We start from the raw sequence: 18,856 nt of genomic DNA, 5'->3' as shown, positions 1-18,856 counted from the left end.
ATTTCGAGAGCCAGAGAAAAAAAGCTTCCACAACGAAATCCTTAACACATTATTCCCTTCTATGGATATTTTATGGAATAGCATATGTGTTTTCGAACATAATTTACAGATGATAGATAAGGTTAATTAGTAAAACTGGCGTGGTCATTTAAAGACTGCAAAACTGGCGTTGTACCAGATTGGTGACACGAAGTGTGTGTGTGTGAGAGAGAAAGACAGAGAGAGGGAGAGAGAGGGAGAGAGAGAGAGAGAGAGGGACGTTGCATATTTTTGATACGCTTGTGGTAGAAGGACCAGATCATCGCAGCCACCATCCCATCTCATCAAGCCGCAAGCCGCGCGCTGCAGTAGTACACGAACGGAGCGTGCGCAAAAGGCGGCGTTTGCTGGTTTAGGCTGGGAGCTGGTGGGAGAGGACCGGAGACAGCGTGAACGCCGCTTGGAAGGGGTCTAGCACCAGGAAAGCATCCGATTCTTTTTACCTGGCGGAGAAAATAAGCATCCCTCGCAGTTTCTGCTTAACGGTGAGTTTATTTCGCTCCGTTTATTCGTCGCGAATCGCCTCAAAATGGATGGATTCTACAATTTCTTGCCAGTGTGGCGCTTTATTTTGCTACGAGCGAGGTTGTGTTGATTTCCCCCGAAAGGAAAAATGCGCATTTGGTGCAGTAGCGTTGCTATGTAGAGGGGCTACAGGCTGTGCCTTTTCCAGTGACAAACAATGATGTGGTGGATGTTTGTGCTTGCCAGCCAGGTGTAATTGGATGGGCCGGGGGAAGAACTGAAATTTCACGGTGCTGCGAATGTAGGCTAAATGAAAACAATTCAGTTTTCTTCATCAGTGGGCGATAACGGAAGCAGGTGCAAATGTGCCGCAGCGATTAACGCAGTGAAAAATACCAATATTTGTCATTCACGAACGGTCTCGTCCTATATGTGTTTGTTTATCTATACACTTGTCTATGTTGTAGTCCGCAATTTTTTTTATTGTGGTCCACAATCCATCTATATTCCTTTCATGATTTCTTGCTGAGTGCCGACTGGCTTATTTACTACTGACAGCAAGGAAAGATGAAGGCCTAATGTGGATAGAGCGAAAATAAACTGTTGCCAGGAAATATTGAACGCGATATAAATATATTGCCGATATCTAATTAAGTTGATTTTAACATTTATTCGGTTGTCACAGTTGGTCGAGAAACGTCATGAATAGAAAAATACGAATTCACAGATGTCTATCTGGTTGTCACACCGCTAGGTTATTTTTTCCAATACAAATCTGTAGTCTGTAGGAGTGCCCGCTTGCTAGCATTTTGTGATATAGAATGATAAAAGTTAAAATTTCGTCTTTATTTTTGCTATGCTTCTACTTCATGTTGCTACCTGGTGTTCTGTCATTCGTGTATTGTGTATCGATATACCATAAGCATTTTTATAATTCTGACGTCTAGTTGTGTTGTTTTAACATGTGTGAGTCATGATCTTCCCTGATGAGGTTCACTTTAACTGTTAGTTAATGATTTATCCTACCTAATTTTGTGTTATAAAAGCTATTATTGCTGATTACAGAAGTCGTCACATCACACTCTAGTAGGTCAAAGGCCCTCCATATTTATCATATTCAAACTAGCAAAATTAATAATGGATTCATAATACTGAAAGGGGAATCCTTGCGAGAATACGGTCAGTTTTATGAAAGCTATAAATTCTGTAGTCTAGTGTTTCCTTCATGGTTGCCAATATTGATATTGAACTCTTTATCTGTGATGGTTTTATAGTTTCCCTCAGGATGCGGTGTACAAATCATAATATGTCTAATTCTAAGGTCTTGATTTTTCAAGTGTAAGGGGTTGTTTATATCTGGATCTTTTTAAAGGGCAAATAAATTTCTAATTAAAACAAAATTTAAATTCAGAACGTATTCATAGTATCACCCCGGAGGGTAGCAACCCTAGTCCTGGAGTGCCTGAATTGTCTGATTTTTGCTTGATTCGAACGCCTGACCACAAAAGTGAAATTAATTAGTCAGAGGCGATCACGTGCTTATGATTCACACTGATCCACACTATTTAGATTCTGAACATTCATCCTCAGAATCAGTAAAATTGTGTATTTGAGCTTGGTTGAAAATGAATGAATGAATGAATGAATAAAACAGTCCAGACTCATCCGTTTCCATTTTAAATGTTTATCCCTTTCAGCTCGTACATAAACTCTGTTAGAGTCAAATGAACACCGTACAGTGTTAATCCAGTGAATGGGAAGGGTGGGTGGTAGGGATGACCTGAACTCGGCTCGGTGTTATGGGAACCGACCATAAAGTGGGAGAAGAGATACGCGGCGGCAGTCCCCGCATGAATGCCGCTTATGTACCAGAGTAGGCAGGGAGGTATGCTAACTATTCTGTAAAATGTGACCCCTCCTCTCTTCCTAGTTTTTTTCCTTTTTATTATTTATTTTTTATGTATTCTGTGACTCGTTCGAATGCGGCCGGGGCCGTGGTCGTGGCGATGATGTTGCAGTCTTTCATGACGCGAGAATTTATGACACAAGTGGTAAAGATCGCGCACCCTGGATTGCCCCACAGGGTAAACAAAACGATCTTTTGTTAATTACTGTGCGTCAGATCCTAAACATCTAAAGTAATGGAAGTGACCACATTCTAGTCATACTAGGCTGCTTGATGTTGCTACTAATGCTAATATGGTGTGAAAATTGAATGGGTCTTTATGTTGTGTGCTTATGAGTATGTAACAAGTGCATTAGTCCTACATAATTTATGATAGAGGCTTGTTACACTGTAGGCTCTGTATGTTAGTTGCCTGTTGTCTGTCAGCTTTCTTTAAGGAAGTAACCACTTTAGAAGCACTCAAGCACTTACAGTTTATGTTAGGATACTGCAGTATTATTGCTATTTTATATTGTTTATATCCACCCACCCCACCCCCATTTTCAAAAACAGATGTGTTTTGACAACAAAAGAGACTTCATTAGCACATCCTTTTTGTGTGATAAATTCACTTTTCCAAGCAAGTTTAATTCACTGAGGATATCGATTATTTGCTATGTGTGCTTATGACTGATACATTTTTCTGGCAACAACACATGTTAATTTTATTTGTTTTATAAACAATATTAAACAATTAAACAATTGTTTATTAAACCACAGCCACAAATTTAATTGCTCCTTCATTTCATCAATAAATACGAAGAGAGCTGAATGTTCCCAAGAACAAGATGTGAATAAAAATGTTAAGCCTGCAATTCTGTCAAAAATAATTTTCAGTGGGTTTCAGTGTTCATTTAGTCATGTGCCCCATGTTGAGGGGTTCAGTTAGTGATCTACCCCATGTTTAGGGGTTCAGTTAGTGATCTACCCCATTTTTAGGGGTTCAGTTAGTGATCTACCCCATGTTTAGGGGTTCAGGTATTGAGAAATTGTATCTCTGTGACCTTTTACTGTTAGTACACATTTTATGATGGGCCTGTACAGAGTTGCGGTGTCAGGCATTTTTCTCCCATTTTCGACATTATTTGAGCTGTCTTACATTTCTTTTCTACGTGCCATTTTTGAACCTAATGCAGCCCAGTGTTCAGCAGCCATTTTTTAGGTTTTAGAAGTGAAGAGAGAAGTACAGTCTCTGGTGAATTACATTGTTGGGCCAGTTTTTTCACGTATGTGCCAGGACCTGGAAGGTCAATCTGTCTTCCCCAACTGTCAGAAATCCTAAAGGAAATGATCAGCTGTTTTCTAATTCAAATAATGAAGTTATATTTCCCCACTTTGGTGTATGACATTATAATACATAAAATATAGCAAGGCACTCTTTAAGTAGTAGCTACTGAAGTACATTTAAAGCTATCATGAAACATCTTGATCTTTGCTGGATGTCTAAAACCGGTGATTAGGAGGAGCCTTGACCTGCTCTTGACCCTCAAGGTGGCTCCGACACTTTCCACTCTTGTGCAGCTTGTGGATAACTGTTCTTCTCACCTTTATTTACCACTGAACACACTATCAATATTTTCAGCAGTGCCTAACTCATATACACCACCTGCACTGACATCTTAGGAAACACCAGGATAAGGAGGGCCTACACATCCCTCGAACTCTCAGCCATTATAATGGTGGTAGCTGTGGGATTTCTGTCTCTTATTCTGGCTTTACTCTGGTTAATGAGCGAATGATTCATCAGGGAGGGTGCGGCCTGCCCGGCCTGCCATTTTCCTCCCACTTCCTGTGCGCGTACAGTCCTGTTCCGCCCAGTCTGGCTGTCCCCGCACAGCGGGAATAGCAGTGTGCAGTACTTAGCCGCTGCTTTTTGGCTAGCCCGAGCGTTCGTGCGCTCTTGCTGGTGGTGGAGGTTGAGTGGTGATAGTGTTGGCAAGCTGGTGAGCGTAATTAATGCTTCACACGCGGCTTGAGGCTGAGGCTAATGGAGACTGACACAGTTTCTCTGGGCTCTCTCTCTCTGTTTCTCTCCTTTTCTCTCTCTCTCTGTCTCTCTCCCTTTATCCCCCCTCTCACTTTTTCTCTCTGTCTGTCTCTCTCTCCTTCTCTCTATTCCCCTCTCTATTCCTCTGTCACTTTACTTCTCTCTGTCTCTCACTCAAATTCAAATTCAAGTTGCCATATTGCCAGGAAATACAAATGTAATTATTGCCGAAGCGTACGTGTAAATAATATGTAAAATAATAATAATATTTAAATGTAACAACGTGTAACAATTGCAATAGTACCAGTAGCTACAAAAACAATAGTAAATCGTGGCCAATAAATATGTGCATGTTGTATGCCACAGTTGGGGCTGTTGGTCCTTCTCCAAATACAGTTGCATATTTTCTTCTTTTGATGGGCAAATAAAGGTGTTTGTAATTAGGGATAATTTTTTGAGATATATTTTTCTCATTTGTAAATATTTTTTGCAAGTAAGGAGGAAGTGCATCTCTGTGTCTCACTTTCTCTCTGTCTCTTTATCTCCCTCTCTGTCTCTCTGTCTGTCTCTCTCTCTCTGTTATTCTTTCTCGCTGTACAGCTGAAACACTTTTGCTTTGTGTCAGGGTCATATTAAATGACCATGACTGGGTGAGGACTGATAAATTAATGTCAGGAAACATCTCATTTGTCGCCACCGCAGCCCTTGACATGTTGTTTAAAGTCATCACACTGTACATCTTTCAATGGGCTCCCCAGTGTAATACCGCCCTGCCCCTGGAGCCCTATTTAAATGAATTCGGAATCATTTACATTTAGGCTTTCAGATATCGATGCTGAGATTTTTTAAGTAAACAGAATAAATCGCAAGTCTGGATTCAATCAACATTTGTTTTTAACACTTCAACACTGACTGACTAGCTGACACTTATGCACTTATGTACTTACACATAAGTACATCTTTATTTCTAGAAAAATAAATGAGAAAGCATCTCAAAGGCAGTTGGCAGGCTCATTTCAGTCATTGCTGATACACACAAAACTGTGTTTATGAGATAAATGTTAAACACACACTTTATTTATAAGTTAATTTTGAAGATTGAATCCTGGCCTTTATGAATTATGACCCAGCTGAAATTATTGCACTCCTCTGGGAAAGCAAAGACAGCATTGCACTTTTCAGTGCTGCATTACACCATTAAGCATGAGTGGTGCCTTTGGAGTGGGGGGTGAGGATGATTGGAAGTGGCGTGGTGTTTTTTTATGTTCTCCGTATAGGATTCCCATAGGTTAAGGGTCCCTGCCATTCACCCTTATGGGCCTGCAGGACTTTTTAATCAAATCTTAATGGATCATGCATAAAATTAGAACCAAATAAGGTTAATTTTAAAGAAAAATGTGACTCAGATGAGGAAGAGTGACTAATTTCAGCCGACGGCATCTAATCTCCACTCAAGTACTTTTGTGGTATGGTGATTCCTCCCCCCCCCCACCCCACCCCTCTATTTATATTAAGACGGAGGCTGGAATGGTTCTCGAATCATGTACCCCAACAGAGTCTTGTAAGGGGGTGGGGGGACGGGACGTGGAGGGACAAAGAAAGCCTGTTTTTAGCTGTCCCTACTTACTGGGCTGTTGTTCATCCTCTCTACACTGAGGGGGGGCCTAGGGTTTATGTCGGGTCAGGGTTAAGGGGGGGTTGAGGAGATGCCTGGTGGTATATGTTCGGTTCCTCATTGCCCCAGGGAGGGGCCCCAGATGTGAAGGAGGGGGTGAGGGGTGGGGAGTGCAGGGTGGGAGGAGGGTTGGGGCGAGAGATAACTGGACGCTTCTGAATTTGTGAATTCTCTTCTGCTGAAAGGGGAAGGAGAGGGGGAGTCCCTTCAAGTGCACTGCTGACGGACTGAGACATCAGGAATCAGGCACTGATGTCCCCTGCACCCCCTACCACCCCCCTACCCTACCCACACCCCAACCTACCCCACATCCCCATTGGCTCATTTAAAACAACATGAAATTTTGTCGATGTGATGCTTCTAAATGAAAATAATACATGATCTTTATATTTCCCTCATTTTCATATGTGGAACTAGCAGTATTGTTGGTATAACATTAAAGTGATATACCTGGACTGGAACCTGGCAGTGGAAATAATGTCACACAGAGAAAGGCAGAAAATGGGGGATCACATGCACAATCGCTCTTCCCTGGCATTAGTCCTGCTGCTGAAAAGCATCGTTTTTTTACTGCTATAATCTTTATCTGGGGCTCCAGGATGATTAGAGCAGATTGAGGTCAGAAACCCATTACAATCATAAAATTAATGCAGTAAACCCCTTTCTTCTCTGTCAGCCACAACCAATTGGGGGAAGAGGCCAGGGTCACATGGAAAGGGGGTGGGGCATGGAGTCATTCAAACGGACCAATCGCGCTCCACTTCAGGACAATGAGCATTCGCTAGCCGGGAGCATAATTTGTTGTGTCAGCTATGCCCAATTCTTGGTTCAAGTGAGCGTGTTCTGGGGAAAGTATTTCTGAGAATGGGCAAAGCCTGTGTTTTGAAAGGTTCTGTTATGCTCAGTATTCCTGACAGATCCGTTTAGCCCAGCTTTACATGTTTTTGCATTCAAGTTCATTACAAAAAGTGATTTTTAATGTAGGGCGCAGTTGCCATCAAATAATGATTCAGTTCTTTCAGAGCTTTATGGTTCTCACAAATTTCCAGACCGTAAGAGCTTTTCATAGTTGTTTTTATGGAGTTCTCAGACAGAGAGATAAGTTTGCCATCATGCTGGCTCTGTTATTGACAGGATATCACATCAGATTAGTGCGGGCGTTGGGGGGGGGGGGGCTGAGATCATATCATACTGCTCCTCCGCATTTCTACCCCCCTTTCCCCTGCCCCCCCCCTCCCCCCCCGGATACAAACCAACCAACACGGCTGGTCAAAACAAGCATCTGCTGGTCAGAGGAATGTCATTGTCTTAGAAATGAAGCACTCTGCCTGTCTTCATGCGGAGTGGGGGGGGGGGGAAGCTGGAGCGACTGGAGTCGCCGTGGCGACTTCATTTTTAGATACGGAGGCTAACGGCTGATAACCCAATTAGAACCTCCGTCCGCTCCGCTCCCTTCCCCCGATGAGCTCCGCGGGGGTCCAGCGTGGGTAATCCCGTTCCCTCCGAACGCGGCTTTGTCCTCCCTGTTCTCCCAGCGGTGCGGGCCGGCTGACTCGGACCGGGGCGGGGACCTGTGGATTCTGGCGGGGGTCGGACAGCGGGTAAACGCACCAGGCTTTTCCCGCTTTCCTTCAGCCAGATCGGCCGCTGCGTTTCTGCGATGAACACGCGGGGATTTACTGCTCATTTTAAGAATCGATGTAAAGTGGGTCTATTGCGAGAAGGAGAAGCGTGGAACAAGAATGTAGAGGTTTGATGTGATCCGTTCTGATTTTATAACAGTGTTATGTGTCATTTGTGGCCTCATCTGGGGGCTCTAAGTGAAATATAGGCAGTGTAATTCCTGTAATAACTTGACTCTGGACTGAAATGTGTGTGACTGTGTCCTGGGAACTGTGTCAGTTCTTCACCATGTCGCAGAACGCTTAATACTTCTCCCTTTTATCTCCTAATTTGAAATACCAAGTCATTCTGCAACACTCATCGCGACCACAGCTCAAAAGGCCAACTGCAAGCACCCCACGGAGGCGTGGCTAGGTCAAGCTGCAGGCTGCAGTCAGAGAGAAGGGGGGAAGTGGTTTAGCCGGCCTACAGACGGCACCTTAGTCACACCACCCCACCATACAGACGTTTGACCAGGGGGGTGGGTGCTGGGATACGGTCCTCCAGGCCGCCTGAGACCCTGAGTCTAGCGCATGACTGCCGTCGCCCTGCGGCAGTGCCGGCCTCGGTTGGCAGTGACATCACAGATCGGATCTCACAGTAAACACAGTTTTGGCCAGCAGTCCACCAATCCCCGGCAAACCAGTCTTGCCGTTCCTTCGTAATGTTTGTGTACGGCTACGGTCAGTTGGCTCACATTGGCACGTGACACCATGAGTCCAGTCATTCATTTTTCATTTTGTTTGCTCTGTATGAAACGAAAGTATGAAAGGCCATTGTGTGGCCAGATCCGCTGTGTTATGAGTCAGTTGGTCATTATAAAACATTTCACTTTTGGGTCAGTGGCTGGTCCCCTGATTTGGCCCTCCCTCCGCGTGGTTGCCATGGCATTTCCTGCCGAATTGGACTGAAAGGAGGAGCGCGAAGCGGTGCCAAACTGACGTGTCCGAAAGGCCGGCCGAGCCAGAGCCCCCATGACCCCCGAAAACAATGAGTTATGATGATGATGACGGCCATTTTAAAACTGACCCATTCTGAGGAGAATGGAGCTCTCATATGCACTGCCCATGAAAATATAAATACAAGGCCTAAAATGTTTAGTATTGTATTGTGATTTATCTGAATGGCTTTACGCTGGTTTTTTATTTTTATGAATAGTAGTTGGCTCTAAGACAAAGAAAGGGTCCCCTTGTCATTTTCAGACACACACAATTCTGAGCTTTCTTAGGAAGCTGTCTTTGGTTTAGCCTTTCGACACTTTTCTCATTTTCTCCTCTTTGATGACAGCGAGAAACGTGGCGAACGGGAACGAGCGACTGACGGTGAAATAGTGCGATGCACACTGCTCCCACAGCCTCAGAGTTGTTACTGTGGCTATAAAACCTGCTCCAGTGACCGTAGGACAACATTAAATTCACTCTGAATCACACAAACACAAATAGAAAACAAAATGATTTATCCAATTTCTTGTGAGTGTATGATGTTCCCGCATTAAAGAGGAGCTCTGCTGAAATTTTGAGATAAAATTGGACTAACCCCCAGAAAGAAGATTACTCTCTTTGATCCCATAAACTCGGCCTAAGGGGGAGGGGGTGGGTGGTGGGGATGACACGCTTTCTCTATATTTATGGGAATCCTGGTGGCTGGTTTTTAGAGAGTGGTGAAGAGTGTGCCATATTTAGTTGTGGTAATCCTAGTATGTCATTCTGCTCCTCGTTATAAGGTCTCATTGATTTTCAAACTGAAAATTAGAATTTGTGTTCATAGATGTCCACCAGATCGGGGTGAAATATGGATTTGAAATACTTGAGAAATGTAAATTCATAATAGTTAAAAAAACTCAACATATCCCTGAGAATTTTCAAGAATACATATTACTAACCAAAATGCGCAATCATATTAAGAATTTTCCTCTGAATATTGGTGAAAATCGACATATTACCATCATCAGTAATCTACAGGGATTTTAATAGTGTCTGCAGGGTTACAATATTTCAACCATTTATTTGACCCAGATGTGATATTCGGCACTAAAAATAAGGGGTGTCCAGTCTTATCTGAAAAATTCCAGTTGGGGTGCAGGTTTTTGTTTCAGCACAGAGCTACACCTGATTCTTCTTATCGAGGTCTTGATTGAAGACCGCGATTAATTAATTAGCTGAATCAGGAGCCGTAGTACTGGGCCAGAACAAAAACCTGCACCCACATATGGCGCTTTTTGGACAAGATTGGACACCCCCTGCTTCAACCCAGAGGAGCCCAAAATGTGTGGGTTTTAATGACTAAATATAAAAATCAAATATCCTCAGAGGGATCTTTAGCCATTGGGAGCAGAATCTCATTGTACAGTTCTGTCACCGCGGTATTACGCAGCTAAAGGGTACAGGACAGTAATTAGAGAGCGTCTGTTTTGTTCGGCGGTAACGCGACCTCTCGGCTACGTCTGATGTCTAACCACCCCCGCGCCTGCAGTCTTACCCTCGGTACCCTGATACAATTGGAGTATTCATGCTCCTTATAAATACGTAATGAGGACACTTTTCAGAAGGGTTAGTTAGATTTACCCAGCTGTGCTATGGAACATGCTTGTGCAGGAGCCCTCTGTGGTGTTGTGATATTTATAGGAGCCGCACGTGGGCATGTGGAAATCGCTTATTGTATTGAGGTTTCCGTTCGATGTACAATATATTTGTGTAAATGGACAATTTCATCTCTGGTTGATGTTGCACGGGGAGCAGATTAAGCTGGCGGAGGCTGTGCTAAATAGATTCTCCATGCCGTGCCTGAGTAGGGGTGGGGGGGGGGGGGTGGTCGGTGGAGGGGGAAGCAATTAGGAGCAGGGTGCCCCCGAGCTCTGCCCGATCCCCGCTTGGTGGTGTCGCCCCCTCCTTCTCGCCCCCCAGCCCCCCTCCCACCCGAACACGCAGGCTCAGCCCTGGGGGTGTGCGATAAACAGGCCTTTTAATCTCCCGGTTCATCGCAGGGGCGGGACTCTAATCATGTGATCCCTCATCTCCAGACTCCAGACCCTCACAGAAAATTTCATATATATATCAGCATCCCTCTGTGTGTGTGCAGTCATATTAAACGTGTTTGCTCTGTATGCGTGAGGCTGTCCGTCCATCACTCCTAAATGTTCACTGAGGTCTGAGCTGGAAAGAATTTGACCTAAAAGGTTAATTTCATTCATTGAAATATTCAGTCGCCACTGGTGATTCAGTTCTGTATTCTGTTACATTGATGAAGAACACAAACACACAAACAGACAAGAAATTAATCCAATGATCCACCCTTAATTGTGTTTTTGAAATTCTTTGAATGTTTCATAAAATGACTGCTAATTGCTTTTGGGCCTTTTTTTTTGTTTTGTTAGTCTACTTCTCTGTTTTCCTCAGTCTCAGATTCTATGAGCTTAATTGGGCGCTAACTGTGTGCTGGATAATTATCTGGATTGGCTCCAGGAAAGTGATTTTGTGGAGCAATCATTGGTGTCTAACTGATGCATCTGACAGAGGTTCTGAGGTACCAGAGTACTGAACAAACTGTTTTTAAATAGATGGAAGCAGAAAGCTCAACCAATGGAACAGAATTACAGACTGCCCCCTAAAGTACACTGTCATCCTTCTGTACTCTCAAAAGTCAGGCCCTACACTCTCAGAATAACGTGTTCGAAAAGGTTCCTCCCTGACTCTTAAAGAGGAACTCTGTCTAGTTCTTGTTTTTGTTCTTTGTGGGGCAAAATGATTCAGAATTGTTTCACGCTTTTCTCACCTACCATAGAGGTTTCCATATAGAACTAAAATGGGCTACCCTATGGCGACCAAGAGTGTGTACCAATGTTGGTTCCTCAGGAAATCATAATTGCTTTTGCTAATATTGAAAATATTGTGTGAGTGAGGCTGTCACTGTTGGCCTGAGATACTGCAAGGCTCAACCCCATTGGCCATGCAGCTGCTCCCATAGGAGACAGACAGACAGACAGACACATAAATAGTCACTTTATTATCATTCTGATCTTACCATAGTCTCCCATCATTTCAACACAAGCACTCAAACATGACGAAGACTTGATTTGCAGCAAGCAGCCCTCTGACGCAGTGTTAGGATGTACTTGCATTTACTTAAGTTGTTTGCAGTAAAAAGTGTCAAACCTTTGCTGAAATGTGCTGTTTGTGCAGCACGGATGCCTATACCTGCAGTACGTCCAGAGGACAGGCTTGCTTCTGCTTTGAAACACCGATTTCTGCCCATTCCGCCTGTAACCTGGCACCTGCTGAATGACCTGCTTTACAGCACTCATCATTATTCAGCCCTCGGATGCTTTGCAGAATCTGCAAAATATAAGAAGCGTCTAAATTCGATCAATGTTTGTCCTTAAAGCTGAGTCGCAATCGTGTACTGGTGTAACTTCTTCATTGGCAGTTTGACAAGTTCATTGTTGGTCACTGTTGACTTCACCAAACTATGATTTGTGAGGGAATAAGAATACAAAGACAGAGATATTCTACAACAGTTATGTGTATCCTTTCTGTGTGATCCAGGGGCAGAAATGTGGGAATTATTAATTATTATAATCAAATAACCCTTATGAGTTATTTTATGCTTTTCTTGAGATGTTTCATCCACATGGACTCAAAATTGTTACTGACCCTTAACTCAGTTTGGATAGTAGTTTGCAAGGTGAAATCTTCAAGTCCTTCACTTGAATCTTTATGGACCTGGAACCCAGCAGGAAGTTGTTTTGTCCACAGCCGGAAGTTGTTTTGTGCCCAGCAGGAAGTCGCTCCTTTTGTGCTGTTGTCTCTTTATTTAGCGGCTATACAGACGACTTTATTGACTTCCTCTTCTGTCCTTTCTGTGAGCAGCCAAGGAAAGTAAATGTTAGCTGTTGTTAATTCTCTCTGAATGCTGCCCTTTTGCTATTACACCCCCCAAACACACCGGGCATGGATACTCTTTACCCAAGAGCTCAAATGGCACTTTCGACCATACAGAACAGCAGAAAGGAAAGGACACAAAGTAAATGACAGTACAAAGACAAGACTGGAAGTAGAGACACACATCTACGGACAAAATGAAGTTTGCTTTGTAGCAACGGTGCAATCTCAAAACACACCAGGGAGTGACCTTTAGGCTAAGCAACCGAAGGATATGTTAGATGTAACTGAACGGCTGGTGGGGGGAGGGGGGAGAGGGGGTTTGGGGTTCAGCGCATAGTGAAGGGGGTGGGGGAGGAATTGGGGTTGCTGTGTGTAGTGAAGGAGGTGTGGGGGGTTTGGGACTGCAGGTGTGTGAGGTGAATGGGGGTGTGAGGGAGTGTTTGGAGTTCAGTGCGTAGTGAAGGGGCTGTGTGGATGCAGTGCGTAGTGAAGATAGTGTTGGGGTGGGGGTTCAGGGCATAGTGAAGGGGGTGTGGTGGGAGATTTTGGCGTTCAGTGCATAGTGGAGGGGGGGGGTTCGTTGGGGGTTCCGTGCATACTGAAGGGGGGTCGGCGTGTGGCGGGGGGGTTCGTGCCCGGTCTTATTGAGTCGTGCTGTCAGACATTATGAAATATGGCTCTCTTTGATGATTGCAACAATGCGCCCGTGGGGGTCCCCGTGTCCCCTCCTCCCGCTGACAGGGCTTGCTGTCACTGCAGTTGGCTTCACAGAACCTCGCTGCAAACATGCTATTCTTTACTTAATCAGAGAAGAAGAACGAAAATGTCACTTCCTGTGTGCTCCTGTCACACGAGGTCTGACATGAGGAACGTGTTATAAAAAGGATTCGTATTGTTATAATTCACATATATAATTCATCGTGTGGTTCCCAGTCACATACTGCGTCACCACAGGGCATTTAATATATATTAATATATACGCATTCCCTCAGAGACTGAAGCTCTCTCTCGCTCTCTCTCATTATCTATATATAAAACGCACTGTGATTGAAGCATTGTCGCGTGATTAAATGTTTGCTTTGGGGGCATGAATAGCATGTTAGCGCTCTTTCTCACTTAGCAAATAATAGGCCAAGGCATGAATCAAAGGTCTGTGTGAATCTAAAGGTTTTCATAGTGTTGACCTCACAGAATTTCTTACCGTTGCCATACCCAACACCTCAGCGCTAAGGAGAATTACGTTTCCTCAAATTTCACTGTATGCAACAAAGGTAAGAGCTTCTGTTACCATCCAAGGCCAGCACAACAAAAGGTCTTAATACCTGGAAAGTAACTTTGTGGCCTTAGTATCACTTTTAGTGTTATTCACAATGGCACATAGTTTGTCTGACTTGTCTTCCCAACATTCCAGTTCTCTCTTGAGATTATCTTTTGTTGGAAGAACTGTTTTGTTATGCTTTTTGGTCACAAATGAACTAAAAAAAACAAGATGATAAAACATAGAACAGCCCTATAGAATAGGACACCATTAACCAAACATAAAGAGGCAATGTACTTAATGAAGTGTGAATACATGAAATGTAAATTAATTTGTTTTCGTGTTAAATGATTGTCGTGATAACTGGGCATTGCTTGAAATAAGCGACACAAGGGCTCAGCTTCTTTCAGCTCATAAGGTATCAAGCGACTTAATGATTTGACCTTATTTCCAGCCGGTTTCTCCAAGGCAACAGCGTTTCAGCTCAGATTTTAAAGAGAAAACGCCCGGCTCCTCCAGGACCTGTCCCAGGGTGCAATCTGTCATCTGATCAAAGGCAGAGAGAGCGTGGAGCTGTCGGGAGAAATTTGCCTGTTATTTCAGTCTGCCCTGAATGAAGACACACACGAAAGACACGCTTAGCCTCTTTCATTGATATCTTATGTTTTTGACTAGCCTTCTCTCTGGGGCTAAGCATACCACAGTTTGTTTTAAATAATTCATTTGCTCTCATGCAGATATATGAGAAATGCATGTTGTTTTTCTTCTCTCATGTTGACCGTAGGAGCCTCAGGATGCAAATCACGTGTTTCCCACAAAGAATCGAGCGTATTTTCGGAAAGGGATGCTTTCCGCGTCTCTATGGAAACATGCAACGTTTTCTCATTCCAAAGGCCGTTATCAGAAGGTTCATGTTACCATGGACTTATTATATTGTAATTGTTATGAAAGAGAGCAAATAAATCCATATTCGTCATATTGAGTTGTTTTGGCCACACACCCATCCCAGTGAGACAGCCTCTAAATTTAAATATTTCTCATTAGTTCTCCCCAAACAAATAAATAATTCACGGCCACGTGAGGGTAAATTATTTAGAAAAATATCATGTTAAAGGAGATGTGTGGTGATCTGGCTTAAACATCTGCTTTTATTGGGCTGGAATCCTGTTTGGGAATGATCGGAAAGCTGTTTTGTGGATCACAACCGTTCCACAAGCAGTACGGCCTTGGTGAATCGAAAAAGGAAATAAAAAAAACGATTGAAATGCATAACAAAATCTTTGCATTGGCCTGAAGCACCACTGCGATGATAATCAGCTGTTTCCATAATAATACATAATTCAGTCCCCGCATTTGTTGTTGTCAAAGCTATATTTACATATTAATTATATCATACCCATTACATTTACATGGATATAAATATCATCAATTTGGAAAATTTAATGGTATGCCACATTTCAGGACTCTTTTACTTCCTGACATTTTTTTTTCTCTCAAACATAAGAGATGCATTAATGCGCAATTATATTTTTGTCCATAAATAAGTTGGCTTCGCGCTCCATTGCCCACCAGTGCTGGCAGATTTAATGCAAACGCTTCTGTTTCCATCGCATTTGTAATCGTGCGTTTAAAAAGCGCTGCGGCATGCAGATGCATTCTGGGAGCTCTCTTATCCTCCACATCTATAAATATCTATATCATGAAATAATGCAGCATATAATAGTATTATATAACAATATCATCTGGCCCAGCTGGTCTGTTTTGGCACCGAGTTCCTCGGTGATCCCTGGATTAAGCTGACCTCACACAGGGCTGGAAAGTGGCGCTGCTTTCAGGTGACTTGATGGAATTATCAGTTAGGACTTTAACTCTGGAGCCATTTTCTAAAGGCCAACCAAAATAATCTCATTAACTCGCAGAAGGAAAGAGCCTGTTCTTATGACCCAGCTCCAGTTTTTTTGGTTTGTTTCCATTTGTTTTTTTTATAACACTGCAAGTCATGTTGTGATCCATCCCTTTTGTTTTCATTAAAATACAGCAAACTTCTTTATGTTAACTCAGCTTTATAAAGTATTAAATTAAATATAGCAGTGTTTATTTGAGTCAGATTGTGACGTGTACTCTTTCCAGATTTAATTTTACACTGAACATCTTACTGTGTGTTATTATCCCCATGAGTGCAAGAAGAGAAGGCAGAGGTTACCTATGTCTCTTCCAATCTCTCATTGTTTTTTAAAATTCTGCGGGACAATAACAATGTCAAACGTTGCTTTAAAGTCAAGGCACTCTGTGGGTTTATGACATTATGACAGATTACAGCCTTTTCGTACAAAGCAATTTTTCTCTGACACAATAAATGCTTCTTCACGATTAAAAAGACAGAAGAACAAAAGCGGAATGGAAATGGTGCTTAAAAATGTCCAATCCATCAGAATGTCGCAATACGAGGGATTAAGTTCCCATTAAAGAAACATTTACGTATTCATGAGCCCGCCTGCCAGCGTGTGTTCATTAATACACATGCCCCGCCCCCTAGCCTGGGGCAGTGCTGCTTCATTGACTGTACCGGGCCGCTTTGATGCCGGCTGAAAGGGCTCTTAAATGATTTATGAAACGTGCAGTCCCCCGCCACCCAAAATCCAAACGCGGCCCCGTACCCCCGCGGAGCCAAGTTCACAGGCCTGCCGTTCCTGGTTCGACCCGACGTTCAATTCCAACTGCCTCGGGACGTCCCGTCTCTAATGGGGGTGGAGGGGGGCTTTGTGCGGGCGCTCCAGTGCGAGAACCATTCCCCCTGTCGCGTGATTGGGTGAGCGGTGCAAGCAGACTGGGGCGAAGGGGAGGCTCTTCTAGAGAAAAACGGCGGGTTTTGACATGGCGGGTTTCGGTGGAGGGCGGACACACGCCCCTCCGCGCTGTCCCGTACTGAGAGCAAAAGGGCACAGCGATCAAGTGATCATCACGGGTCACAAGGCGACAGGCGAACACAGGCAGGCGTTCGGAACTGAGGAGAAAAGGGGGGAAAATGCGCCAAAACGAGACAGAGGCGCGTTGAGGGCTGCTCTGGGCCGCCAGGCCAGCCGCATGGCGGCCCGTCCGCATGGCAGCCCGATCCAGGCCGCACAGGAAGCTCCGGGGCCCCGCCCATTCAGCGGCCCGGCCGCAGTGCGTCTCCGCGCTGCCGTAAAGCAGATGCTCCATTGTGCACGCGGCGCATGAGGCCGTTTATCATGAGAAAGGGGCCCGCTCTCAGGAGCCCGGCCGCCCGATTGTGTGTGGGCCGGGCTTTTACGAGCCTGCTCTTTAACAAGTGTGTGTGTGTGTGTGTGTGTGTGTGTGTCCCGCGCCCTAACCTCCAGTGGAATTAGACAGCCATTGTACTGACCCCTCCCCCCCTTCCCAAACGCACACACTTACTACTTATTCTCTCACACGTGCACACACACACTACTCTCACTGTCACTGTCTTTCTCTTTCCCTCTCACACACACATACATTCATTCATACACTAGTATATATATATATATATATATATATATATATATAATATACATACATATATATATTTGAATTTCAGCATGTGGCAGTTTTGTTTTCTTAGGTATGATCTTATTCAGAAGATCTGCAGAAACCACAAGGAGGACGGTGTTAGCAGTGCTATCAACACATTCTGATACAGTTTCTTAAAGCCTAGTATATTTTTGGAGTGTGTATGCATGGTTTTTGTCTGGCAGTAAAGTACTATAGCATTTACTGATGGAAAATGTTCATGAAAAAAATACTAAAGGAGAGAGAGAGAGAAAGAGCTACAGAAGGTCTTTAGACTTTTGAGGTTCCTTTGAAAGAATGAAAGATAGAGAGTGGGAGAGGGAGGGAGAAAGAAAGACAAAGATAGGGAAAATGAATAGTGTGAGAGGAGGAGAGTGAGAGAAATAGGGACTGTGTGTGTGAGAGAGAAAGAGAGAGAGAGAACAGACTAGATTCCACTGCTGCTTAAACAGCAGGTCTTTTTGGGCCCAGAAGGTAGACATCTTGCCTGTGTTTGGCATTTGAGAGTGAAGTGGAGGAGTCGATCGGGCTCTCACACAGACCGCGCTCAGTCCTTTCATGTGATCAGTTCTGACAGAAGCCCTCTATGAGCCAGAGAAAGGGCTCTTGGCTGGGCATTCGCCATGTGAGCTGGACATGTGACCCGCGCAGTCCTGTCATCCCCGGTGTCCTGTGATGAGAGTCGGGCCAACAACGTGAAGGACACATAATGTTTGCGTAACTTCACTCGGCCAATAGCTGAAGAGAGACACAGACATTACAGTAGAGTACATCCATGGAATTCATGGAATTTAGTTATTAAGATGAAAAGGATAAATCATTAGTCCGTGGCATTTGGAAATTCATGCGTAACCGCGCCCTCTGTTTGGAAGCGGCCAATAGGAAGGCTCTCTCGTTGACCCTAGCGTTTGACATCACGTCATTGGGCAGCTGAAGGAGTGAAAAAGAGTGGAAACTGATTAATTTGTCCCCGGGGTTGTCAGCTGGTACGCTTCATTATGTCTTACTGTAGGGGTGTGAAGCTGTGTGGAACGCGCTTCCATGTGCATGGCTTCATATTTTATGATAAAAATGAGGAAGGACTCAGAGGAGAGGAGAGGAGAAGAGTAGAGAAGAGGAGGGGTCTGGGTCAGTTTCCTGGACCTGCATACTGCTATCAGCGAATTCAGCCTGACTGAACTTAGGCAATATTCAGTTGTTTATTTTCAGCAAAATGGACTCGTAGATAATTCCACAGTCGTAAAATATAATCTGTTCATGTCAGTGCCGAAACCAAAAAAGCAAGAGTTCTTGGCTGAATTTAAGTTTGTAACACCCGTTAAGATTTCACGTTTGCTGTGCTGCTCCTGCGGCATTGGTTACGGTTCATGGCTTGAGGTGTGCCACCGGTATTGTA

General features: G+C 44.0%; 1 protein-coding gene across 10 annotated transcripts in view; it reads left to right on the top strand.

The window, feature by feature from the left end:
* Nucleotides 1-276: 276 nt before the first annotated feature.
* The window catches only part of LOC135259885 (neuronal cell adhesion molecule-like), a 73,632-nt gene continuing 55,052 nt past the window's right edge, over nt 277-18,856 (top strand). For 8 of the 10 annotated variants that reach the window (XM_064344782.1, XM_064344787.1, XM_064344785.1 and 5 more), the window contains exon 1: nt 277-524. The gene's annotated coding sequence lies outside the window, so the exon portion shown is untranslated. The remainder of the gene's footprint in view (nt 525-18,856) is intronic. The other 2 variants (XM_064344792.1, XM_064344791.1) reach the window with 1 other exon arrangement.

Source organism: Anguilla rostrata, chromosome 7, assembly GCF_018555375.3.
Source record: "Anguilla rostrata isolate EN2019 chromosome 7, ASM1855537v3, whole genome shotgun sequence".
In the NCBI taxonomy this organism is placed as follows: Eukaryota; Metazoa; Chordata; class Actinopteri; order Anguilliformes; family Anguillidae; genus Anguilla; species Anguilla rostrata.
This window is presented reverse-complemented; position numbering and strand designations above follow the sequence as displayed.